The 27,791-nt window shown below is 39.1% G+C and overlaps 1 protein-coding gene and 1 non-coding gene across 2 annotated transcripts in view; one reads left to right on the top strand and one right to left on the bottom strand.

The window, feature by feature from the left end:
* The window catches only part of Dpp10 (dipeptidylpeptidase 10), a 1,513,678-nt gene that overhangs the window by 1,147,334 nt on the left and 338,553 nt on the right, over positions 1-27,791 (bottom strand). The window lies entirely within an intron of this gene.
* Positions 11,385-11,488, top strand: Gm25578. The gene has a single exon (XR_003949171.1). It is a non-coding gene; the product is annotated as a U6 spliceosomal RNA (small nuclear RNA).

Raw genomic sequence — 27,791 nt, forward strand, 5'->3', positions numbered from 1 at the left:
GACTCATACAGATTTTATAAGGAATCTTTCTCTTTATTGCAAAGTATTATTCCATCGTGTAGATATAATAGAACCAGGTCAATCATGTATGCTCTGTAGAATATTTGAATTGCAGCCAGTAAATTTGCCATCTGTGCCTGCATAGAGAATTGTGTGAATTTTAGCTTGGATAGATTTCCAATATTGTGATAGCTTGGTCAAATAGTAATTGTGTTTTCAATTTCACTAGAAGATAATGAAAATTTTTCTTCAGTGGCCTCACTGCTTTATTTTGCTTTTGGTTTTGTGTGAATCAGGAACTCAGTGTGTTGCTCAGGTTTATCTCTAAGTCATGGCTCTTCTGTTTCCTCTGCCCCAGACTGGTGCTCCATATGTACAACTCCCTGCCCAGCTAAATTTCCTCATTTTAAATAAAAATATTCTTCCCATAAGAAATCTTCAAAATTGTGAAGAAAATAAAATCATGTTGACAGCCCTTCTGTCTCAACAGGTTATTCCAGACACTAATTCTGAAGCCATTCCATATTGAAGCCACAGCTGAGAGAGTATGAGTGGAGTCTATTGATCTGCTGAGGACTCTGATCCCCAAACCTGGAGCGTGTGCTCCCTGCCATGGTCTTCACCACTTGTTCCTTTCTATGTAAAATTCAAGCTGTCCCATGTTGAAAATATCTATCTATCTTTCTATCTATCTATCTATCTATCTATCTATCTATCTATCTATCTATCTACCTATCTATCTACAAGCCAAAGCAACATTGGTCAAATTAAACCCAAATTTTCTCACCCCTGCTCAGACAGATCATACTATGTGCCCACTCTAGATGTGAACTCATGATTGTTTTCCATCCTCAGTGCTGGAGAACCACTCTGGACCCTCAACTGACTTGGCATTAAGATCATTCAAAATTTCCATGAGAAATATATACAAACCCACCTATTTTCTCTGTGTCCTTACAAGCATTTTGTATACCTATTTCTCTTCTAATTTGATTGAGGGCTAAGAACCTTCAGAATTTTTATTGCAATGACAATGGTTCTAAAATTCCCATGCAACTTCTTCAAGTATGTTTAATTAGTAATAAAAATTGCTGTTTTACATTGTGCCTGTTTTGTGAGGTCACATTTAGGTTGAATTTAATCTTCATGTTATTTGGGAGAGCAAACTTGTAGGAATTACTTCCAGTCAGTATTTTTTAAAGAATCTTTGAAAATTTTATTTCAAAGCAGACCTTATCCATCTTCCCTGAGACCTAAACCCATTCCCTTAATCTACTCCTCAGCATAGCAGCAGATCATCAGCTACAGCCTCCCTTCAGCCATGTCCACATGCTGTGGATTCCACAAACCACCCCCTCCCAACCTCCTCCTAGCCAGAAACTGGAAACCACCTAATTGTTCCTCAAGACATGTCCATTTACAACAGATTATTACTCAGCTGATAAAATGATAAATTTTCAAGCAAATAGATGGAATTAGAAAAAAAAATTATCTTAAGGTAAATGAGACCCAGAAAAGCAAATATGGTATGTATTCACTTATAAGTGGATGTTATCAAGAAAGTAATTGGCACCCAAGCTACAATCCACAGCCCATAGTTTGTAGGCTATTGACAGAGAAAAATGGACACCAACTCAGCCACCAAACCTTGACCTGCAATCTGTCCTGCCTACAAATTATGATAGGATAATGGTACAGAATATATGAGAATAGCCAACCACTATTTTATTTGAACTAAGAACTATGTCAAGAAAAGAAACTAATACCTCTCATTGCTTGGGTAACCAAGCACCATAGACTAGATAGCCTAGAGACCTAGGGTAAAATCAAACACTACTGCTCAAAGGAAAGCATCAATAAAATGATCCCTAATGATATTCTGCTATACCAATGGATCAATGTCTTAGCCAGTCATCCTCAGAGAGATTTCCTCAGGCAGCAGATAGGAGGAGATGAAGAGACCCACAGCTTGATATTATGTGGAAAGAGAGAGTTTAAATAGCACATCTCCATTAAGCTCCCCCAACCACTGAGCTCATGGAATCCTGTGAAAGATGAGGAGAAAAGATCATAAAAGCCAGAGGAAATCATAGACACTACCATAGAAAGGCCGTCTGAGTCAACTAAGCAAGGCACATATGAGATCATGGAGACAGAAATGGCAAACATAGAGCCCACAGGGTCAGCACCAGGTCCTCTACATATATAGCCATTAGCTTAGTAGGTTTATGGGATTCCCGATTAAGAGAGCAAGTGGGTCATTGACTGTTTTGCCTGCTCTTGGGACTCTTTTCCTCCTATTGCACTGCCATATCCACCTTCAATATGAACATTTTGCTTTATTTCATATTTGGTCTGTGTGGGGGTTATCTCTTAGAAGCTTGTAATTTTCTATTGAGAAACAAAAGGAGAGTGGATTTGAAGAGGAGTAGAAATAGGGAGGGAAAACTATAATCATAATATATTGTGTAAGAACAGAATCTATTTTCAAAAAAAGAGAAATGTAATATTTAGGATATTCATGTCCTGTTTCTGTATATGTATGTGTGTAAGCGAATGTATAAGTGTAGGTATATCTGTAGGTGTATACATAGGTGGATGTGTAGGTGTATGTAAGGTGTAGCTGTAGATATATGTAGGTGTAGGTATGTTAGGATAGTGACTGTGAAGGCCAGCAGAGGACTTCAGATTCCTTGGAGATAGAGTTTTTGCAGGCGAGATACCTGATGTAAGTACTGTGATCTGAACTTGTCTTCTGCCAGAGCAGTAAACACTTTTCACTGTTCTCTCCAGCCCTCAGTAGTATTTTAGATTCACTCATGCTGAAACCTGAAGGGAAGTCATTATCCAGCTGCCACAATGTTAGTGCTTGTTGAAGGCCTGAGACAAATGCAAAAGTTCTATCTGCACTTCTAACCTGTGAAGGGAGACCAACAGCGTGTTTTTTTCAGTTTCTGCCCTGATGGTAGTAAGTGCCCCAACATAAGCTCCAATGTCCAGGTTTATAAATAGTACTTCTATGTTTAGATTTTGTGAGATATCATTGAGTGTTAAGTCCGTCGGAAAATTCCACTTAGATGATAATGTTAAGGATGTTGGGCAAAGTAGCAAAATATGTGTTTACCATTTGCTTTAAGATATATTATGTGTTTAATCGCAGTTATTGTGTGTCTGTGTATGGGGTATGTTCATATGGCTGTAGTTACTGTGGAGGCTAGAGGAGGGTGTCACATTCCCTGGAATTGGATTTACAGGCAATAGTGATCCATACAACTGGGCTCTAGACAATAAACTCCAGTGTTTTCAAATAGCATTAAGTGCCTTTAATTGTTAAACTATCTTTGCAATTTTTCTTGTGTCCATTGTTATCCTTTTGTTATCCTTTAAAGGTCATATGCACTGAAATGCATTTTCTTTTTAACAGTTTTCCATTGTATATAATCATTAACATGGCATTGTGTTACCTAAGGATATTTTCACCCATGCATTCATTACACATAGGGCATATCCCATATTCCTCTGACCCATCCTTCATTACCTCTCTATTCCTCTGTTCCTTAAGACTATTTCACTTCTGGAGAAACTAGTTACAGGGTTTATTCTCCTAAACATTTTGAGGTGTCCATGTGTGAAAGTATAGTCCTAATCTATTTTAAGAGATATGTAGAAAAATATAATTTTCAAACGCATTTATTTGTTGAGGTAGTTGTTTCATGGAGCTGCCCAGAGTAACTTAAAACTAGTGATGCTCCTTCCTAAGCATCCTGGGTAGTGATGGTTACAATTGTGTATCCCCATCCTCAACTCTGAGAACTTTTGGTTTTTCACTACATGGAAATGTACTTCTTAGCCACTATGTCCCAAAGTATGACTGATCTGGTCCTTGTATCAAAATCTTAGTCCTTGAAACTGTTTTCCATCTGTTTTAGTGTTTTACCTAATTTATGTCTGTGTATCATGGTCATGCCTGCTCCTGGTTTCTGCATAAGCCAGAAGATGACACTGAATCCCATGAAACTACAGATGAAATTATAGATGGTTTTGACCCACCAAACAGTTTCTCAGAACTAAAGTCTGCTCCTCTGCAAGAACAGCAAGTATTCCTATCCTAGTTCTTAATTTCTATCATCCTCAATGAATGAATGATCAGTACAATGAATATGTTAATGAAAATTAGTAAAAATTACAAACTTGCTGATTGTATCAGGGAAGTATCTGGAAGAACTGTACTGAGAATGTTTCAGTTCAAAAGACTGAATGAAACTGTGGTATTTTTATCTAGTTTTCCTAACACAGAGATACACAATGACAACATGATTACTACAGATCAAAAGTGTAAAACACAATCTTTAGACGTTGATGATGGTCAGAGGTTGGCTTATTTCTGAAATAATAACAATCAGACAAAGGACAATAAAAATGTGCAATGCCACAAGTCTCTAACCTCCTGAGTAGACAGAGGTGGTAGCTCCTGATTGAAATGACTTTCGCAACACAGAGAAATCAGAGAAACCATGTTCACTTCAAACCTGGAGTCTGAGCTCTCCTATATGTATCTCCGACATTCTAAAATTCAATCTTTTGAGGTCGTACTCCATAGTATTTTTAAAAATACTTACTATTGTCCTTCAAATGAAATCTCTTCTTTCCTTAAGTTATATCCATAAATCGCAAATTTAACTAAAAGAATCACATTGCCAAGGGCAGAAATGTCCAAGATACATTGAAGAAATGGAAGAAATTATCAGAAAGTATTAACACAATACCTCCCCAATACTGAGTTAACTGGTAAATGCCTTCTTAGATGATTACAAAATGAATTTTTTCCTCTTTTATCATATTGGTGGTTTGCTAATAGTTTCTTTTGTAAGTCACAAAAATGTTATTTGCATGAGATGATGCTTGTTATGTCAAAGTCAATAAATGAACTTTCTGTAGATTCATGCAGGGATGTATGCAACTGTGTAGTTGTGTGTATGCGGCTCTCTCTCTCTCTCTCTCTCTCTCTCTCTCTCTCTCTCTCTCTCTGTGTGTGTGTGTGTGTGTGTGTGTGTGTGTGTAGAGGTCAGAGATTGACATCAAGCATCATCCTCAATTTCTCTCTCTCTCACTGAGCCCACAGCCCATTGCTTTGGCCATACTGCATTGCTAGTAAGCCTCAGTATTGTCTGTGGACCCCTCCCCAATACTGAGTTAACTGGTAAATGCCTTCTTGCCTGGAGTTACACATTTTATTGCGTGTTTTTTATAACAATATAAAGAATTTTAGTCATTTCACCCCAATGCTGCTATTTTGCCCCCCTTCATCTCCCACTGGAGGCCTTCTTCTGAGAAAGTTCCTTCCTACTTTCCTGCCTTCATTTTATATGCAGTCTTCTAAGTTTCATTAGACTTTCTACAGTAGGGGTTGAGAAGTTATTTGGGCACAGGCAATTTCTCAGTGGGATGATGAAGAAAGTCTTTTTTTTCCTTTATGTGGGTTTTGGGCTGTCAAACTAATCTCAATATACACATGCATACAAACACACACACACACACACACACACATGCATACAAACACACACACACACACACACACACACACACACACACACACAATCCTGTTGACCTCACCTAGGAGCTGCTGACATATGTAAATCATGGTCAACACAGAAGAAATTTTTTGCCAAAGTAAAGTCTGAAAGGATTCTCTCCTCTCTGCAAGTATAAGTTTGGTGGTCACAGTTTTATTCACATGCAGGTTTGTGGGATAAGCAAGCATGCACGCAGAAGTCCATGGGTGACAGAAGACAGCACTGGCTTCCCAGGAGCTGCAGTCAATGTGAGAGTTGCAAAACAAACATGGTTGCACTGCAAGAGCAGTATGGTTCTTAACCTCAGAGTCATCTCTCCAAACCCCACATTTTGTGATTTTTAATTGAGACAATGAACTTAACACTAGTAAAACTCAGATCAAATCTGTTTTCTGCCCTTTTTCATCCTTTCAGAATATCTACGCTAAAAAGAAGCCTGAAAGTAATAGAAACATGATTTTTAAAATAGCAATTTAAAAGAGCAGCATTTGCCAGAAAATGAAAAACAGAGAGAGATCTGTCAGAGTACCTCAGCATAAATAATACAAAAATATGCAGTTTTTCTGACTAAATGAATGATTTTCCTGTTTTTGATGTCACTGCAATACCACTTAGGCATACAGCCAAAGGTAGCAAAAAAAAAAAAAAAAAAAAAAAAACTATTTAAGAAATATTTATCACATGTAGTTGCATAAAGGAGTAAGTAAGTCTTTGATCCCGGAAACCTAGTTTTCAATATTTGATATGGTCTTTTGAGATATCGCAAATTAAATGAAAATTTCTTAGCAAAGAGCCAGATCTATGAAGGCAACATAAAGAATACTTAGGAGTCAAATTGTAGCCAGAAATCATCAGCAAAGCAGACACAATGGGATGCTTGAAAGACAAACCTCTTGCAGGAGGAACAGGAAGGGAAGCAAGGACAGACACCACGGGGGCCGAACTTTAATGGGACTGACTTCCTGTTCCCACTGCCACAGGGACTTGTCATATTATAAATGGTGTAAGGAAGCACAATCTTTGACTTTGACAACTTAAGTTTTTCCAGTGCTGAGTTCAAACCTGAGGTTTCACCAATGGTGGAGAAGTGCTTCTAGTGAGTTGTAAAGAATCTTTATTAAGAATACTGAGTTTTCCTGGTTGGGATATACATACAGACAGACAGACAGACAGACAGACAGACAGACACACACACACATGCAGTGCTGGAGAGATGTCTTGATATGAGAGTATATAATGGTCTTGCAGATGACTTGAGTTCAGTTTCCAGGACTCATGTGAGGCAACTCACAAACCCATTGTAACTTTTGCTCCAATGGACCCAGCACTGCCCTTTGCACATTGCCAAAAGCATGACATATCATACATGTATACATACATGAAAATAAACAATTTTTAAAATTAAATACAATTGTAACCAATGAATTGAACGTACAAAGTAGATACCACAAATTTGTCTTACAGTTAACTGGTCTCACTATTGATTAAAGACGATAAAGAGCAAGAAGAGAAATGAAGAATGAAACCTACCTATAAACCATGTCCATGGCTACATCTTAGCTCTCAGGATAACAACCAAGTCTCTTAGCATAACACAAAAAGCCTTTCAATATCTGTCCCTCCTCACCAGCTCAAGAATATTTCTTCCAACCCCCTGTTCTGAGGATTTCAGCCAGATTGGCCTTCATTATTTCCAAATAAATACAGCAGCCCTTTTATTCCCAGATGCTTCCAAACAACTGCTTTTGTTTCAAGCTTGGAAGTTTCAACTTATTTCCTAAGACCCCCCAGGACCCAGCCTCCCCAGCACTCTTTTAGTAGAAAAGTGTTGCCCAGCTAGGACTCCCCATGGCAAAGGTATATCAAATTTAGAATTCTTTCCCAAGAGTACTATGCTGGCCATTTTACACAGCTGTTTCTCCTTTATATTTTGGGAAAAGCTATGCCTCTCATCTTGGCATCCTTGGAGCACATCAAACCACCAGATACATCATAGATGCTCAGGCTAAGAAGTACTTTTACAGAGTCTTTCTGCTCTGCTGTCTAGGGCAGGCATAATCTTTTCTGTCTACATCATTTAATTCAGACAATGGTTAGGTCTCCACTCAGAATACCATGTTATAGATCTATTCGAATCCTGCCTCATAGCATCTAATTGTTCGATTTGTCTGTCTAGCTATTGACAGCCTGCTGGGTGTTGGGAGAGAAACTCGCAGCTATTTTAAGAGGCCCTTATTGAATCAACCTTGAAAGTTTTGTTTATGGTTTTCTGTATTCTTCTTCCTTTTCTGTTCTATGGGACCCACTCAAAAACATTTAGGGCCATCTTCCAATTTATTTCTCCAATGTATATTTCCAGCTGAGTTTTGTTTTATTACTGAGAAGTTCCTCCTGGAGAATTCTCAGACCAGCACTGAGAAGACTTCATACCAAATTATTCCAGTTTCTCAGCTGAGCTGTTTATGCCATTATTCCATGTAATGTGGTGGAGGAAAGAGAAAAGACAGACTCTTTTCAAGGTTCGCTAATACTGAGTAGCAATTAGAACAAGCAGGATTTGGGCACAAAACCTGAATAGACAGCCAAGCCAGGCTCTTGATCTTATGTTTAAGGTTTCCTCCAGAGCAGTTGTTTAAGGAGAGAAAGATCTCTTTTGTGAAGAGAGATTTATCTTTGCTTCAAGGATGTGAAAAGCTGTGTAATTAAAGCCAGGAAGGTGGTTGATGCAGGGAAACAAAAGCAGAGATTTGCAGGAAGCCTAGCATCTACTTCATAAATGTTTGCTCCTGGAGCTTGAAAGAGGAGAATCAGAACTTAAATGAGGCCGGACAAAGCTGTAGCCAGCACAGGGTTGTTCCAGAGACTCTGTCTTCGGCAGCACAGTCTGCTGTCTGCATTCCCTCTTTGGTCTGTGATCCACATTGGTGATCAAGAGGAGAAAAAAATGTATTAGAAAAAGAAAACAAATGTGTTTTCTTGCATGAATACTTGTTAGAACCTGTACTTTGAATTTTGCATTCCTAGGAATGGACAATCACATGCCCAAGATATTAGTAGCTTGGGGAGAAGCCATCAGATTGACTTTAAGGCTTGGAATGTGGCTCAGTTGGTAGAGTACTTGCCAGGCATGCCTTAAATCCTGAGTCATAGCCAAACACTGCATAAAATGAGCATGGTGGTATACTTTTGTGATTTGAGCATGGGCAACTAGAGGGAAGAAGATCAAAAGTCCCAGGTCATACTAAGCAATTTTTATACTTTGTATATTAGTAAATAATTGCAAATTATTGGCTGATAAGGAGCCAATAAGCTCAAGTGCTTTTAGAGAGTCACCCTTATTTTTACTGTAGGTCATGTTTCCTTTTGCCTCCTGAGTACCATAGGGGTGACAATCAAAAGACAGAAAGAAAGGAACCTAGTTTAAGAAATCACAATTTTATGAATAGTCTGTTATGGTTTGTAAGTAAAAATATCCTCCATGGACTAGTGGATTTAAACAGTAAGTCCCCCACTGTTTTTGTTGCTTTGGGAGACCACAGGTTCCTTAAGGAGGAAAGGGCAAAGGAAATGAATCATTGGCAGGTCAGTATGAATTTCCATAACCTGCAAAGACATAAGCCAGCACTACTGCTTACCACAGTGCCCTTCCTGTCATGATGAATGGGATCTCCTCAGACCTTGAGCCCAAATAAAGCCTCCCTGCTTCTCCCTTTCAGTTGCTTCTTGTCAGCTACTGAGTCATAGCAATGAGAAAGAAAGGAACATGTATGCAGCAGCCCAACTCTCCTGTGTGTCCCCACAGACAGAAAGATTGTGTGACCAATATTGTCTAGAAAAGTAAGCCAGGGTTCTTCCCAAGAGGAGAGCAAAACTCCAGACTTTACTATATTTGGATGTCTTCCTGTACAAACATCTTAAACTTGACTACATGTGCTTTTTCTCAGATCAGACTGCATAAGAATGCAAGGAACCTGGGGAGGATTATGTTCTGAAAGAAAAAGTATATGTCAATTTTCCAAATCCTCTTACATTACAAAGACATCTTATTTTTCTTTGTATCTGACATTTTGCCCAATTAGAACCCCTTGGAAATCCTTCAGAAATATACCAATGTCATGGCCTAGTTAAAAGGTGTGGGGTCAGATAATTTGGCTAAAACCAGCTGATTAACCAGCTGTGTAAGCATAATCAATTGTTCAGTCCCTTGAGCCCCTGCTGTTTTCTTTTGCAATGGGGGAAAAAAAAAAAGACCTGAATTTGACTGAAGAATCAGAAATGTTCCACATGGTCAAAAGACATGCTAGTTTCCATGATATAGTCTTTGTCCCCCAAATAAAATTATTTTGTTTGTTTGTGCCCTACTTATATATCTGTTGCTGTGATAGAGTGCCCTGAAAAAACCAACTTCGAAAGGTCAGGGATTATTTGGGTTCACAGCTGACACTAACAACCCATCGAGTAGGAAGCTAGGGTAGCACTGAGTCAGATTAAATGTATGGTCAAGAGAGAAAGAAAGTGAATACTGTCATAGTGTGCTCAGTTGACTTTCCCCTTTTATGATGGTACAAGTCAAACTCAGAGAATCTCACTTCTCTGGTTTTAGCCTCCATTAACATCATCAATACAGCCTCCCATAGACATGCCCACAGGCCAACCTGATGTAGACAACCCTTCTTGAGACTCTTTCCACATGACTCTAGACTGAAGTCACAATGATAAATGGCGATCATTGTTTCTAAGTACCTTAATTTCCTCAGAGTCATTTGGAATAAGTTCATTTTCAGGGTCTTCCAAACATTTTCCTCAGATGAACTTATGAAAAAATCATCACAAGAGGCAATTCTTAAAACGTTTCCAACTGAGGCACTCATATCCTCTCATTGATACACATTTCATTTGTTAAGATGATGTGAAATTTCTTCATTCTAGGATGAAATTAAAAATGCAACTTTGGGAAAGCATGTGTCATCTTCCAAAGTTAAATGACTATATTCACTTGGGCTTCAGAGCAGCAAATGAAGTTAGACTATCTTACTGTTCATAGCAAAAGAAAACAATGAGAGAGAGAAGCTAGAGAATGTGGGAAAGTGCTCGGGGAAAAGGGTGTAGTGAGAGGGTAAAGGGAAAGAAAGGAAGGAAGAAAAATAAAAGAAAGGGCAGGGTAAGAATAAGAAAAGGAGAGGAAGAAAGGGCAGAAAGTGGGGATGAAGGGGAGAAGAAAGGACCAGCAAACTCTCTTAAGGATTAGGAAAGTGGAATCCTTACAGGCAAAGTGTTAGTAAAGACCTGACTTAGCTGACAGCTACCCTCACTGTGTTGACTTGCTACTTAATGCTGAGATAAACACATTGACCAAATCCAACCTGGCAAGAAAAGGTGTCATTAACCTATACACCCCATCACAGTCTGTCACTCAATGAAACCAGACAGAAACTCAAGCAGGGCAGGTACAAAGAGATAGAAACTGAAGCAGAAGCTATGGAGGAGTGTTGCTTATTGGCTTGTTCTGTATGGCTTGCTTAGCCTGATTTTTAAAAAAAAAATTTTTTTTCATTTATATGAGTAGCTCTCTTCAGACACACCAGAAGAGGGGATCAGATCCCATTACAGATGGTGGTGGGTCGCTATATTGAACTCAGGACCTCTGGAAATAGTGCTCCTAACAACTGAGCCACATCTCCAGTCACCTAACCAGATTTTTTTTTTAATATACCATCCAGGGACACATATCCAGGAGTGACACTGAAACAGGAGACTGCACCCTCACACATCAATTGTTAATCAAGAAAATCACCCTGAGACTTGGTTTCAGGCCAATATGATGCACATATACTAAAATTGGAACGATACAGAGAAGATTAGTATGGCCCTTGCGCAAGGATGACACGCAAATTTGTGAAGTGTTCCATATTTTTAAAGAAAAAAAAAACATGTTTTTCAAGAAATAGTCTGAATTGACTTGCTCAAGTGTGCTAGATGACTCTAACTTATGTCAAGTTGACAAAAACCTTACAGTACGTTCTCTTATCTTAAACCTACCACAAATTCTGTTGTATGCAATAAAATGATTTCTCTCACTTTGATAGTTTTCCACATGATCATTCTACATTGATCAAACCCTGGGTGTGGTATATTCAAGGACTGATCCTATGATCTCAGGTACCTCTGAACACACTCAGAACAATTTGAAGGAGCTATGGCCCACCCTATGCAACACACTGTTTTAAACTAATAAGGGAGTAGTGGATGCATTGCCTTGGGAGGGGTATCTGGTAGACCAAAAATGGCATATTCCTACATATGTAGACTAATTACAATGACTTTCAGTCAATTCTGATTTATGGAAGTGGCATGGTAAGTCAGATTAGGAATGAGCACACATACAGATGGCCAGAACATTTGCAAATGTGAAAGCTAAAGTATCAATAGCCAATTTCTGTTGATATTCCCAGTGATCTAATTCCAATCACTCTTTCTCTGTTTTCAAATTCTCCCATCTGCTTCAGTTCCCAGAAATGTTGGAGTTGCTAGCTACTTCATCCAGGTTCACACTCACCTGGCAGTTCTTTGCAGGTACTTGTCTGGGGCTTTAGACCTTGAAGCTTGCATTTCAAGCTCTTCATCTCAATTCAGGGTGCCCCTGACCTAGCGCTGCCTAAACACTTGTAAATCTTTTGCAATCTGCCTCTTTGGAGAAAAGTACTGACCTTGTCCCCTCAAGTTTTTGGCTATGAAGTACATCAGGCAGAACTCCTTTCAAACTTGGACACAAGTAATTTGATATCAAATCTTGATACAGGCCAGAGTCTCAGAAAGAGGTAGTCAGATGAAAAGATAAAATCTACAAAGTTTTTTAGATTTTTTTTTTTGGGGGGGGGGGAGATTTACAACTTTTTCTCTGAGACTATTTAGTGCTCAAACAAAAACATACTGAGTTCTCATGTCAGAAAGATAAGAATGCTTTACAGCCTGTTTGCTGCTGTGGCCACCCTGCTTAGATGATTGATTATATCTGATAACACCACTGGAGACATCTAACCACACACTTGGTCCAATGTTTAAAGAGATTAGAATTAGTTGAACCACATTAAAACAGTTCATATCTATATATTTTGATGCATACTATGCAAGTTATCAATATCAGGAATTTTTTCTTTCTGTTAAGTATGATATTATGTGCCATTGCTAGAATTAAGGTTTGATTATATAGAATCCTTGAAAATTAATTGACTTGATCACTTCAAAATTAACTCAGTTTGTCTTCATACTCCATATGTTTGGGAAGGTGCTTTGGACGTACATTAATGCATTTCTTTTACTGTCAGTAGATACTTTAAAGATTATTTAGTTTTTGTTTATAGCCAAAAATTTAATAAGACTACAAGGTGATCTGAACATCTATTTTTTCCCTTACGTAGATAACAGAAATAAAAGGCAGAAGAGGTGCTTTAAATGTGGGTTTTGCACTATTTGTTTTTTGTATTTTGTTTTTTGGTTTTATGATGAGACTATGATCGCCAATCCTTCATGTGATTTTCTAAAAAGCTAAGTGCAGACAGTGTACAGTTCACTGTGGTTTCTGTGGCTTCCCTATGCTATTAATCAAATTTTGCTGTAAAATAATTCATTTTTCATGCACAGAGACATCTCTAATTTAGCCTTGTTTAAGAGGGTTAGGCGGAGAATTTAAGCCCATACATTTATTTGAAATACAATTAGAATAATGGAAACATCTATATCTTCATAGCATTAAATGCTGTAGAATGGACAATTAAAAGCTATCCCAGATTAATACTATTAAAATGTCATGAGCAATATAGGCCTGGCCATCTGATTTATCATTCATCATGTCTATATAACGTACTCAGAAGCTGTATAATGAGGAGGGATACTACATTAACACGGCTATGAATTCTTAAGGAGAGAAGAAGAAGAAGGAAAGATTCCTCGGAGTAGACTGCTTTTGAGAATAAAGATTCCAATCTTTATCTAAACTATGATTAGTTGACTGAAAGCCTATGGAACCGCTCAATACTTGCAATGCTGATATCACCTGAAATTCTGAAGCCTTTGGAATAGGGGAGAAGAGTGAAACTCATAGGATGTAACTGTTCAGTAGATCATATATAATGGTGAACTATGCAAACGACTGCATTGCCAAACCAGCCATTGTGGGAACTCATTATTTTTTCAGACACAAGTTATGACAATCTTTATACACGAAGTTGAAAAAAAAATCTGCTAAAGTGATCTAAAATGAATAAATCCTAATAATGACTTAAAAAATGCTTATGTGAGGGCATGAGAGATGATTGCATTGGTAAAGTGTTTGCTTTGAAGGCCATAAGGACCTGGGTTTGAACAAAAACCAGGCTGGAGGGGCATTCTTGTAATCCTGATTCTGGGAAGTAAGAGATAGGCAGAATCCTGGGAAACCCCGTCCAATCAACTGAACTGAAAGAGTTTGCCCAGGTTCAGTGACAGACTGTCTCAAAAAATAAAATGGAGAGCAACTACCCACACACACACACACACACACACACAGAGAGAGAGAGAGAGAGAGAGAGAGAGAGAGAGAGAGAGAGAGAGAGAGAGAGAGAGAGAGAGCTCATTGGAGGGGAGCCACAGAATTTCCTTTGTGTGCAGCTAAGATGAAAATCTGTGGCTGTTAGTTACTGACCAGCCATATTCTCATCATAGTAACCTCATGTTTGTCTATATCATTGTTTCTCAAATCAGAAATTGTTTGTAATGAGGGTCTGAGGCACTGTGAGAACTTGGATTTGCCCAGCTGCATATGTATCAAAAGATGGCCTAGTCGGCCATCACTGGAAAGAGAGGCCCATTGGACATGCAAACTTTATATGCCCCAGTACAGGGGAACGCCAGGGCCAAAAAGGGGGAGTGGGTGGGTAGGGGGTTGGGGGTGGGTGGGTATGGGGGACTTTTGGTATAGCATTGGAAATGTAAATGAGCTAAATACCTAATAAAAAATGGAAAAAAAAAGATGCTGTTGTATAGACAAGGACACATTGAGAGATACTGAATACACTTTTGCACGTGTGTGCATAGTTTGGAGTGTGTACTGGTGTACACATTGAAAGGACTGGTACCCACACAGCCCAAAACACACAAGAGCAACTTCTCAGCACAAAGGAGAATTGTCTTCCCCTGAGGGACAAGGGACAGGGAGTAATAAATAAAGACAGGAGATGGGGGACAAAGGAGAAGGAAAGGGAACAAGGGGGAAGGGGAAGGAGAAGAGATATTGGTTCCCAAGGGACAAAGGACTGCCTCTGGATAGAGAGGAGACAGACATGATCTGTAGACAAATGGCAGTTTATAAAGGTAAATGATGAAAGAAACTTTGTGTTAGGATAAGTTGGTTTGTTTTGATTGGGTCTGTTAAACTAGGGCAGCCAAAAGGAGTATTTTGATTGCTCTACTGATGTGGTACTTTGATAACCTTGGTAGTCAGCCTCAATGGGAGGAAGTAACCAAATAAGTGAATAGACGTCAGTGGCTAGCTTTAGGAATGTAATCTAATGGTTTTTCACAAGGAATAGGGAGTAGGAAAAGGTCAAGGCCTTTCAGGGCCATGTTTTTCATGCTTGGGCCAGTTAGAGTGCCTTCTTCACATATGAACATGTATCTATGTGAATGCCACAAGCCAACCCAGTATAATACTTTAGAAATTGTTCGTCTCTTTCTTCTTTTTTTTTTAAACAGGATATCACAGTATGACTTATGCCTTAGCTACTAGGCCAGCAAGCCAGAAAAACTCTGCTCTTTCTACCTCCTAAGATTCAATGTGTGTCCCACATGCTCAGATTTTGATGTTAAATATCAAACTTGAATGTTCACCCTCATATGCTAAGCATTTTACTGGTTGAGTTATCTCCCTACCCCCATAGTTTGAACCACTAAAACAGAATATATCTGAAGCATTCAAAATCTAGAACGTTCAATGGATATGTAAGTATTAGATTCTCAGTTATGCAAGTTTCTGTCATGTGTTTCTTTCTGGTTTTGCTTACTTTATTTGAGATTCTTGGGATATGAATACTCCAGCTCTCAAATGCATCCCTCCCCCACTATACAAGCAAATTTCTTCATTTTCCTCCACCCATCTCTCTCTTTCTTCCCTCGATGCCCCACATATTCAGTGTTTCATATGCTTTAGGCTCCAAGCCAAGTACTTCATGTCAATGCAAATGAGCTCTTGAAGAACTTAACCTCACGTATAAAATAGATACCTGAAGACGAGTGCAGGAGGGACAACAGCAAAGCTTTCTTCAAAGTCTGGTAAGGAATAAGCAATTCCTTCTGGTACCATGAACCCATCACTCACTTAGAGATATTCAAACCGAACTAGGAAGATGGCTCAGTTGGTAAGGTGCTTGCTTCACATGTATAAGGATCTCAGCATGCCTGTAACTTCAAGAAGGGGCAAGGGTGAAGGAAGCAGACAGATAGCCACCTCGCTGGCCAGTCAGCACAGCTCATTCAATCAGCTTCAGGTTTAGTGAGTGAGACACTTTCAGAAACTGTAAGCACAGAGTGTAGAGATCTCTAATGTCTAGCATTGGATCGCAAACTCACTGCTCATATGTGCATCCAGTCCTACAGACACATGTGTATACACCTATACTGAGAAGAGCATATACCGAGCACACACACACAAACACACACACAAAGAAACATTTAAACCGTTTCTTAAGTAAAATCACATTCAGGAAGAGGAGACACTGTGGTCTTGTCACATCACATTGATGGAAAAACACCTGTGAGAGGGGAGGAGCGGCTCACTTTCCCTCAAGTTCACTCCCAAAACCCAAATCCATTCGCTGTCCACATCCCACCCTGATTCTTACTGACTCTTCAAAGTGACACATCAGCCTTTGTGGACTTTACAACTCACTGGGTCACTCTAGGACATTTGTATTCTTTGATTTGCAAAATAACTTATCAAATTTCATAACATGACAAAAATTTAACCAGTAACTTAAGAAGCAGCCACTGTCTTTGCTAGAGTACTTTGCAAGCAAACCCACATGGCCATCATTTTAGAAACCTGCGTTTTCTCTCATCATCTTGTTTCCTAGCTCCTTGCAGATCTGGCATTTAGCCACTGGTTACTCAGCCTCTGCTTCATTGTTTTTAATTGCTTCATAATCATTTGTGAAGAAAATCAATGAGAGAAATGTCATTTTCATTCATGGGAACAGATACCTTGGCCTCAAATAGACCTTCCTGACCCAAGCTGTGCATTAGAATCATCACGGGAGATTTTTAAAACAAACTTGGTGCCAGGCATCACCTTCAGAAATTTACATTTTATTGATTTTAGGGAGATCCATGGCTTGACCACTGTATTTAATGTCCCCAGGTGATTGTAATGTGTCTAGCCAAGGTTGAGAACCATTGACCAAAGGAAGTGCAAATAACTGTGCTCTGTTAGAGCCAGATTCACTTGCTCTCCTGGCTTGCAGGTTGGCCCCAGCTTTCAGATCAGCTGAGTCACTGACCCTGAAAGGCTGAGAATTAGCTCCTGTGGTGTTTGGCACAGCCACCTGAACAACTATTAAGTCTTCTGTGTTGGCTAAAGACTGACTGATACAAAGCAGATGACTGCTCCACTCATGGCCCCTTGTCTGACTCACTGACTCTCAGAACCCAGTACTGAGAGCCCCTGCCCTTCATCTGTTCACCATGTGTGAACAACTCTTCCCTGTTATCTCCTAAAATCTACACTTTGTCTTTCTTCTGAGCCATGCAAAGGCATGGTACTTGGATGGGGTCACAGCTGTACAGCAATTCCCCATTTTTCAATTCCAACTATATGTGATTTTTGTGTGTCTGTGTCTGTGTCTGTGTCTGTGTCTGTGTCTGTGTCTGTGTCTGTGTCTGTGTCTGTGTCTGTGTCTGTGTCTGTGTCTGTGTCTGTGTCTGTGTCTGTGTCTGTGTCTGTGTCTGTGTGCAGTACTCTTCCAGAGCTGGAACTAGTCATATGTAGAGCCAAATTTGTTTTTCTTTTTGTAAAAGTAGTCAGACCAGAACTCAAGCCCTCACCTTATGAAGATATTCCTGAGTCATTTCTATATAACCCTGTCACATATAAGATTTCATCTTAAACTGATTGTTCATACCAGTTATTTATTAGGTATTTTTACATATCACCCCTTTTAGGTCTCCATAATTATCTCTTTTCATCATTTTGAAAAATCACTTACACCTTATATACCATTTTCATCTTGTGAGTTTGCCTAAGATTTCAAATTCTTCAGGAGAAGACATGAAATATTTCACTCTACTAAGTTGCATAAAGTTGCAAGGCTATAGGATGAAGTAGAATGGCAGGGAGAAAGAATTGCTAAGCAGAGTGCTCCTGGACATAATGAGTCACTGCACATACAACCATTGAAGGTTTGACTTCTTGGCACTGGACAGAAGTAAATTTGAGGGACAAAATTAGTAGCTTAAGTGAGAGATAATTCATATCCAATTTGTATTTACACTTATTTTCACTACTTACATTATTTACACTAGAGGTGATAGCTAGACCGGCCTTTGCAGTGAGTTGGGTAGGCAAGCTTGAGCCTTGGGTCTCAGTGTTAAGAGATAGTACAGCTACAGATCAAAGTGGGGCATGCGTCCTTGCAAGCTAAGCTGTTGGCCCACAAAGAGAATGAAGGAAGAAGTGCATGAGGCAGCAGCTGGCAGGAGCATAGGTTCTATGACAGCTTTCCTGACCTTTAGCTTCAATTGGAGAGGCACCCATAAGAAAATGCTTGTAAGGTTAAGAACTGCCTGGAAACCAATGTACACATGAACCAGTTCTAGGGGTGACTGCTGAAGAATGCTACTGTTGGGCTGGTGAGATGGCTCAGTGATTAAAAGTAAATTTCTGTTTTGCAGATGACAAGAACACTGACTTCCAGGACTTAAACAGACACTCAACCACTTATAACTCCAGCTCCAGGGGATCTGATACCTTTTCTGACCTCTCTGGCCATTAGCACATATATGTATACATATATGCAGACATATATATGAATAACAATAAAGTAAATTTCAAAAATAATGCTTTCTTAAAGCTACTATTAATTTTCATATATGTAATATTTTCCAAATTTGTTTTATCCTTGTACGTGCAGCCTTGGTACTGGGTACTTACTGCTGAATTGAGCTGGAATAACATCCATTGTTTTCTGGCCATAGAACCCAAAAATGTCAATCATATAAGTGGTAGCTTTGACATTGGCTGCCATTTTAGAAACAACCAGAGTCATTCTCCCCATCTGTTAAAATCTCAGTCATGTCATTGGGCACGTGTTTAAATTTCCAACCTCATGCCCCATACCAATCTGAATTACTCACTCCCACTTTGCATTTCAACAAAATCCATAGTAGTTTTGTACAGTCATTAAAGATTTTTTAAATTTGTGTTGTAACAAGTCCATATACCTGTACAATGTATTGTTAATGTGTTATTCATTATTCCCTTTTATACCCTTCACTCCTATAGACTTTTTTTTTTATTTCCAGTTAGTTGGCTTCCTAGTTCCCTGATATTAAGCTAAGTGCATATGTAGTAAATATGCTTCCTCCATATTTATATTTATACCCTTAGACACACCCTGCTACCTGTGTTGGCTACAGAAGCTTTATTTATTTATTTGATTATTTGTTTATATATTTTGCAGTGGGCAATGACTAATATGAAGACTCACAACTGGTTGAAACACCAAGAAGAAATAATTCTTACTGCTCAGTTCTCAATGGGAAATCTATATCAGTGTCCCCACCCAAATCCAAGACAAGGGGGCATCCTGGAAAGAGTGCAAAAACAGAACCAGCAGATGGAGAGGAATACTATGAAGTGTCATTGCTATCTGCACAGGACCTAAACAGGAAAAAAAAAAAAAGAATACATCAAAGATACTAAAGTGCTGGTTCAGAGACAGCAATGCAAAAGTCAAATCCTAGGGCAGGGAGAAGCCAGCAAGCTTTTAACAAGCTTTGCAGCCTAAGCAACACATGCCTGGGGAGTGGAGCTGCAGTGAGGACAGATACTGAACCGTGGAGAGAGAGGGGTTGTTCTATGGAAATCTCTAGGAACCAGAAGCACCTGCTTCTACCCACTCTGCTCTCATTAATCTCACACCAGGTTACCAGTTAACTCTGTTCCATTCTGGCACTGGTTGGATCCAGACATACACCTGGGGCGTATTGTATCTCATTCTATCATGCGTGGTTCTCATTGACAACTGAGATCTACATGAAATCCTGTAAACCCAACTCCTTTTGAAATGCTTCTCACAGCAGAGCAGGCCTCCCAAGATGTCCATAGAAGGTCATTTCTCAGTCCAAACATGTAGGATCCTAGGATCAATAAGGGCCAGTGCAATGCTGAGCATTTAAACATGTGGCAGGGTGTGAATAAGTAGCTGGGGGATTTGCTAAAAGGCCAGGTGGCAACTGCTAGCTCTGTAACCAGGTATCTTTGTATATATTTGGCGTTTCACAGAACCTTCGGGCTTAGTTTGATTAGTTGTGAAAATTGTGGTGGGCCAGTGGGGAGAATCATGGTAATTGGTTTAGGTCATAGATAATCAGAAATGTCTCTCCCAGTGGGATAAAATCTATTAAAATTCCTTACTTAAATATCTTTGTCATTCTGCATTCTGCTCACATGCAGAGTAGCGTGTCCCACTCTTGGTCTCTAAGGAAGAAAGCAGACATATTTCATTGTTCTGCATTTAGGGCTAATTAACATTTTCAAAAGGGGTGACTTACATATGGTTCTATATACCCCTAAAGCAGTTTTTCCAGATTCTAGTTTTAGTCCATTCAAGAATTCACATCTTGGGTTTAAATAGATGTTGCAATACTAAGAGAGCATACTATGCAAGCATGAAGACCTGAATTCAAATATCTAACATCCACATAGAAAGCCAGGCACGGCAGCATCTACCTGTAATTCTAACATTGTGGAACTTGTGAGCTTGTTGACAAGTCAACCTAGCAGAAATGCCAAGCTTCTAGTTCATCTGTCTCAGGAGAATAAGGTGGAGGGTGATAGAAGATACCAAAATATTCTTTTCAGCTCTTCACATACACACAAATGGGCATGCCAGGCCACATTCTTACAAGCAACACATGAACGCACACCTTAAAAATCTCAAAATTGTTAATGTCTTCTACACTTGGAATTATACATAAACAGCTCCTAGTCTAATGCCTAAAACCCTAAGGGGAGGAAATAGCTTTATGAGCAGTGATAGCTGATCCTTTGCCCTCCATTGAGAATACAGCTGTGCCCATTAACAACAACAACAAAAAAGTCTCACAGTTCCCAATACATGCCTAGAATGTGGCTAAACTCTAGGTATACAGTTCTTTTCATGTGGAGCCATACCTGTGATAAGGTTAAATCTACAAATTCGACACCAAAAGGAGATTTACAAGATGTATTAAACTAGAATAATTATAATAAAGGATTGTAAAACAAAGTTATGAAAGTGCCCTCACTCTTTAACCTTTCATCTTTTTTTATTTAAAGCCAGAATGCAGAGAGAACAATGCTCTATGGGATCCCATTAATGTGGATAATTAACATGTGTTAATCAAGACTGAAAGTGCTGTAGAGTTTCTCCTCTGTATCTATGAACAGCATCCACCTTATTCATATGTTTTGGGGTCATGATCAAATGAAACAAAGATTCTTTGACACTAAAAACATTCATAAAGATGAATTCATTGCTAATTGACAACCCTCAAGCAGTATGTCCACAACATGCAAATTGCAGGACCCAGAGCATCCAAGGTAGAGCAGACAGAAGAGTTATGAGGTTTTACCATGCTGCTCAGAGACATGTATAGCTGGAAACTTACACAATGCTTATTTTAGGATCCCCTCCCCAAACAATCCTTGTAGTCTCCCTTGAACTCCAGTTGACTGAAGCCATAGAAAGTGAAACTGTGGATAAAAAGTCAGCCATACAGGGATCAATTTGACAGTGTTTATGGGTTTGCACCCATCTTTAATACCCTGAGGGCTGGAGGGGAATGGCTGTGACCAGCTAAGGTGTTGGCAATACTGATTCCCCTCTTCTCCCCTACAGACTTGTTAATCTGGTTTGAGGTTAATAACCTCTAAAACCCTGTTACCAGTGTCTGGGTCAATGTTCTGTCTCCTTCTAGTCTTCTGTGCTAGTTCTCCTAATCTGTCTTTCTTCAGTTCCCTACCTTTCATTGGGACCCATGTGTTCTTTGTGACAGCTTCTGATGTAGATGCCAATGCCCAGAACTCAAGTCCTAATGCTTACAGGCATTTTTCGAACCTGGAGGTATTTTTCATTTTATTAAAAATACATTCTTTTCTCTCATATTTTTCTTCTCTATTCCTCCTAGTTCTTCCCTACCTCCTCTAGCGCCTGAACACACTCTGTCTTTTATTTAAAACAAAAACAAACAAACAAACAAAAAAACAGGTTTCTGGGAGATTATAATAAAATGTAATAAAATAAAATATATGATTAAGCAAAAATTATTACATTGAATTTGGAGAAGACATGCCACCAGAAAGAAAAGAGTCCAAGATAAGGTACAAGAATCAGAGACCCACTTGTTCACATACTCTGGAATCTCATAAAAACACTCAACCGGAAGCCATAATCTATACACACAGCATCTTGTGCTTGCTGCTTCAGTCCCTATGAGTTCATAAAAGCTTTCATCATGTAGATTTAGAGAACCTTGTTTTCTTGACGTCTCTAGCTCTTATACTCATTTTGCATCCTTTACTGCAGGGTTTCCTGAGCACTAAGGCAAGGGATTTGGTGAAGACACACCACTTGGGGTGAGTGTTCCAAGGTCTCTCACTCTTTGTGTAATGTCTAGCTGTGGATCTTTGATAAATTTTTTCATCTACTGCAGGAGGAAGCTTCTCTGATGATGGTTGAACAAGTCAATGATCTAGGAGCATAGCAGAATATCATTAGTAGTCACTTTATCATTGTCTTTTTGTTATTGTTACTTTGTTTTTGTTTGTTGGTTTCTTGGTCATCTGTTCTGCATCATCAGGTATAGGATCAGTCTCCTGTAGTGAGCCTTAAGTCTACTCAGATATTGGTTCATTACTCCCACAAACTTTGCACATCTTGCAGGCAGAACATAATTGTAGATCAAAGTATTTGTGGCTGGCTTGGTGTTTTATGTTTCTCTTTTGGTAGTGGCTTGCAGGCATTTTTTAAATGCACTGAGCCATTTCTCTGTCTCCAAAGAGGCTAATTCTTGAATGATATAAAGGTGGAATCTAGAAGCTGACTTTCTTAATAAGCATCCTTACCTTTCAAATTTATTTCAAAGACTTTAGACTAAAATTAGAAAAGCATCGTGAACTGGATACAAAACACAAAAAATCATGCAGGAACAAAACTGAAAAACTGCAACTAATCTTAGCACATAAGGATAATTCCAGAGAATATTTCATGTCTCTTTCTATGCATACAAATACACATATTTTTTCTCCAGAAATGCATTTTGCCAAGGATATTCTTTATCAGCCAAAATGTTTACCTTAGGGCACTGGCCTGTAAAATATCTACAGCAAATTATGACTGTTTTGTGACTTTCTCTGTGTTTTTATACATGTATGCTTGTGCATGGGCATGTGTGTGTATACACACACACAAGAAGTCAAGTGGCCAGCACTGCATGTTCTCCGCTGTCACTCTTCACACTTTTATTTGATTTTAAACACATATTTTTATATGTGTATGTGTGATAATATATGAGTTTATTCATACCATATGAATGCATGCAGTGCCCAGGACAACCAAAAGTGGAACTAGATTTATAGGAAGTTGTGGGAACTGAGAGCTGAACCTCAGTTCCCTGTAAAAGTAGAAACTGCTCTTAAACTGCTGAACCATCTCTTGAGACCCTCCACCTTGCTTTTTGAGACAGTGTCTTTCCCTTAATCTCAAGCTTACTGGTTTAGAGAAAAATGTCTATCTTAATATCACTCCACTCCTGACTGTCCCACAATCCTTTTGTGTCCTCCTTTTCCACACTGGGGTTATAGATCTTCACTGTCTTACTCTGTCCTTGTTTAGAACCCAGCTCCAAGGATTCAAAGTTATGTCTGAATGCCTATAGAGTAGTCACTTGTCTTGGCAAAGCCTCATCCTCATATATTAGGTGATGATTCCTTACAATCATATTGGGAGTGAATTGAGGATACCTGAAGGCTGGTACTGTAGCATTAATTTATTATTGTCTGTTGGAGTAAGGGTTTGGTTTTCTTTTAAAAAAAATAAGCAGAGACCAATGCCCATGTTTATATGTCATTTTAAGTCTAGTGCCTTTCCATTAATGTCTATAAGCAAGACAAGAGGTCTACAGTACTAGGCTGGTGGTCATAGAGTGTAGAAGGTGCTGGAAATAATACAAATAAATCTGCCATTCAGGTTTTAAAGAAGCATGATGTTTCTTAAAGGTGTGTGTGTGTGTGTGTGTGTGTGTGTGTGTGTGTGAGAGAGAGAGAGAGAGAGAGAGAGAGACAGAGACAGAGACAGAGATGAGAGAGATCTGTAATGTATGTGATCTGTGATGTGTTTGGTGTGCAAACATGTGCATGAGACGTGTATATGTGTGGGATATGTGTGTGTGTGTGTGTGTGTATGTGTGTGTGAGCGTATGTGAGTTGAATATGTGTATGATGGTGATATGTTGCATTTTATGTGCATATCATATGTGGTATGTATGTGATGTATGTATAATATTTATGTCACTATGTATGCCTGCATATTTTGGTATATATTATGTGTATGATGTGTGCATGTGGTGTTTATATGGTATGTATGGTATGTGTTTGTGCAGGTGTGAGGTGTTTGTATGGTGCCTACATGTATGATGTTTGTAGATGCATGTGCTGTTAATGTGATATGTGAGTGTGATATGTATGTGTGTATGTGATATACACGTGATCTCTTTGTGTATGATGTGAGATTGTGTAGTGTATACATGTTATCATTGTGTTTTCTATGTATGTGTGTACATGGTATGTTTATGTATAAAACATAGGGGAGACATGCATGCCAGTGCCCATGTGGTAATCAGAGGCCAACTCTATGAGCCAGTTCTCTCCTTTCACCTTTATTCAGGTCTCAGGGATCAGACTAAGTCACTTTTACCCACTGAGTCATCTTGACACTCCCAAGACTGTAATGTTCAAAATGGAGTTCAATGGATTTATTTCTCTGAGGAACCAGTAACTATGATACAGTCCACAGCAGTTGCTCTTCCTGTATAGCAATATTTCTCATACTATCTTGGCCAACGACCAGATTTTTGCTTGTTTTATTTTGACGTCCTTCCAATTTTTCATGGATATATACTTTTGTAAAATAGTATAAAATGAATGCATAGAAAAAATAAAATAAAAATGATATACAGTATACAAGCCAGTGTTTTTTATTACTAGATTCAAGAGTCATAAAATTTCTTTGACAAATTGCTATAAATATTTTAAGAGTGTACTCTCAATCTCTCCACTCAATTTTTCATGATGGGCCAGTAACTAACACTTTACAGCTTAGCGCTGGTGGACTATAATCTGAACAGTGCTGCTTTAGGACGTATTTTCGAATAAATGGAGCGGCTATAGAAGATGGTAGTGTTTGGGTGGAAACAAAGTTCCTAGCAAAGCTATTATATGAGTGAAAAGTCAGGGGACCAGGAAGATGGCTCAGTAGAGAAGGAACTTGCTGGAGAAGTAGTAAGAACAACCTTGGCTGTCATCACTCAAGTCAACCTGGTTGAGAATGGGAACCCTCCTGTAATCCCAATGTTGAGTATGCAGAGCCAGAGAATCTGGTTCAAGCTGGCCATCTACATTAGGTAAGTCAGTGGGAACCCCGGTGACAATACGTAAGAAGAGAGCAACCCATCAGTAAAGACACCTGATGTCAACCTCAGGCCTCCATACACATACTCATGAACACCTACAAATTGGTGCTCATATACATGTGACTATCAAATATGCACAAAATGTCATAATGTGTATATTTGGAAATTGGCTGAAATAACCAACTGGGTCCATGGTAAGCAATAATTTAGAGACACAAGAAGATGGGAAGGAGCCAGGTGGTGGTGGCGCATGCCTTTAATCCCAGCACTTGGGAGGCAGAGGCAGACGAATTTCTGAGTTCAAGGCCAGCCTGGTCTACAGAGTGAGTTCCAGGACAGCCAGGGCTACACAGATAAATCCTGTTTCGAAAAATCAAACTAAACCAAACCAAATCAAACCAAACCAAACCAAACCAAACCAAACCAAACCAAACCAAACCAAACCAAAACAAAACAAAACAAAACAAAACAAAACAAAACAAAACAAAAGATGGGAAGGACATAACACAGTATTGGAAAGACTCAGGAAAAAAAGTAGTACAAACTGCATAAGAACTACATAAATAGCCAGGGATGTAGCTCAATTGATTCAGTGCCAAACATGCACAAAGCCCTGAATGCCAGGCTCTACATCACAGACAATTGGGTGCAGTGTTTCATGCCCGTATCCCTCCCCAGCACTGGGGAGGTAGAGAAGGAGGATAAGGAAATTAAAAAAAAAATCAAGGCAGTCCTGGGATATCTGAGTCAAGGAGGGGGAGTGGAGCAAGAAGTGGACACTCATGAAGCCATTATGATTCTTGAAAATTTATAATTTTAGGTTTAAAGGGGGTTTTCTTTTTACAATCATTTATTAAAATGTACTCATCCAAGTAAAAGTTGTCCACCCAGGAAGACAGTCAGAACGTAGCAGGGCACACAGCACACAAATTCTAAAACCCGGGCATTGGAATCTGGAGCCTCAAGGAGAATTTTGTTGCTTGTAGCTTTAGTCTAAAATTAATTTTTATTTGTTTTAGTTTTGCAGTGGGTAAATCATTAATTAAGAAACTCATCCTGCTCAAAGTGACAATCATATATAACTCAGAGAGCTTAGCTATGCATGGACCATCTACATTAACCTCCTACCATCCTGGGCTCAGGAAAGCTCACACCTAAGGGACTATAAAAAGTGTAAGAGCTGGCATATAGAAAGGAGATCTGTGAAATAAAGACTTCTGGCCATGGCCTACCTGTTCCAAGTGTCAACTCACAGCAGGCGTGGCTGCCTGCACAAAATAAAGCCAATAACATTTCAACTCAGATGTGCAGGCACCTCTGATGCAGCACTCCTATAGAGAGAGGTGCTAAGGAAGGAAACGTCACTCTCCTTTGTCTGTTAGTAGGTTTCCCATGCACCAGTGCTTGGCCACACAGCTGCATGTATATGTGCAGCACTCATTGACCTCAGGAGTATTAATGCCAAAAATAAACAAATAAAAGGACATGAAGCTCGAAGGTGGATGAATAGGACTACTTGAGTGGTTTGATAGGAAGCTTGGGGTGGATCGATATGTTTAATGTGCATTTTATAAATGTCTGGGACTTTTAGAGTATAAAACATACCAGTTTGTTTAAGAACATAAAATAGGTACATAAAATATTCTCATAAGTTTTATGTATTTCCACAAACTCCAGAACTTTGAGACACCACTCTTCTGGGTGTTGACCCTTTTAAAGGCTTTGACAGGTGTATCTCTGTCAACACAGCTGGACTGAGGTGAGAGAAGGGAGATCTATATTGGAGGTGACTTTGCCATATTCATGTTAGAAAGTACAGTCTTTTTCTGTCCAAAATCTCTTCAGCGGCCCTTAAAAAAAGAAAGAAAAAAAAAAAGACTTTCATACTTATCGCATTTACAGAGGGTAAAAGACTGATAAAAAAATGAAAACAGAATGAAGTCTTATTCTTACTGGTGAAGGACACAATTTGTTATTCTTAAGGGAAAGTTGTCAGGTGGCTGGCACCCTAAAGGACTAATGCTGTGTGATTAACATCTAACTGCCAAAAAGCAGGGGTGGGAAAGGGAAATTCTCCCACCAGCACCATTTCTCACCTACTTATCCATAGTCCCTTAATGAAAGTAGGAGAGACTACTCTGTCACTCCTTCCCTTAACCTTTATGAAGGAAAAGCAGGCCACTCAGGACTGATTAAATGACAAAGTTCGTTCTCACCAAAATAGATGCACAACCGAGTGTGTACCAAGGAAACTCACAGTGCAGCCTCAATCTCACTGCAAGTTTTGGTTCTTAACATTTT

This window comes from Mus musculus, chromosome 1, assembly GCF_000001635.26.
Source record: "Mus musculus strain C57BL/6J chromosome 1, GRCm38.p6 C57BL/6J".
In the NCBI taxonomy this organism is placed as follows: domain Eukaryota; kingdom Metazoa; phylum Chordata; class Mammalia; order Rodentia; family Muridae; genus Mus; species Mus musculus.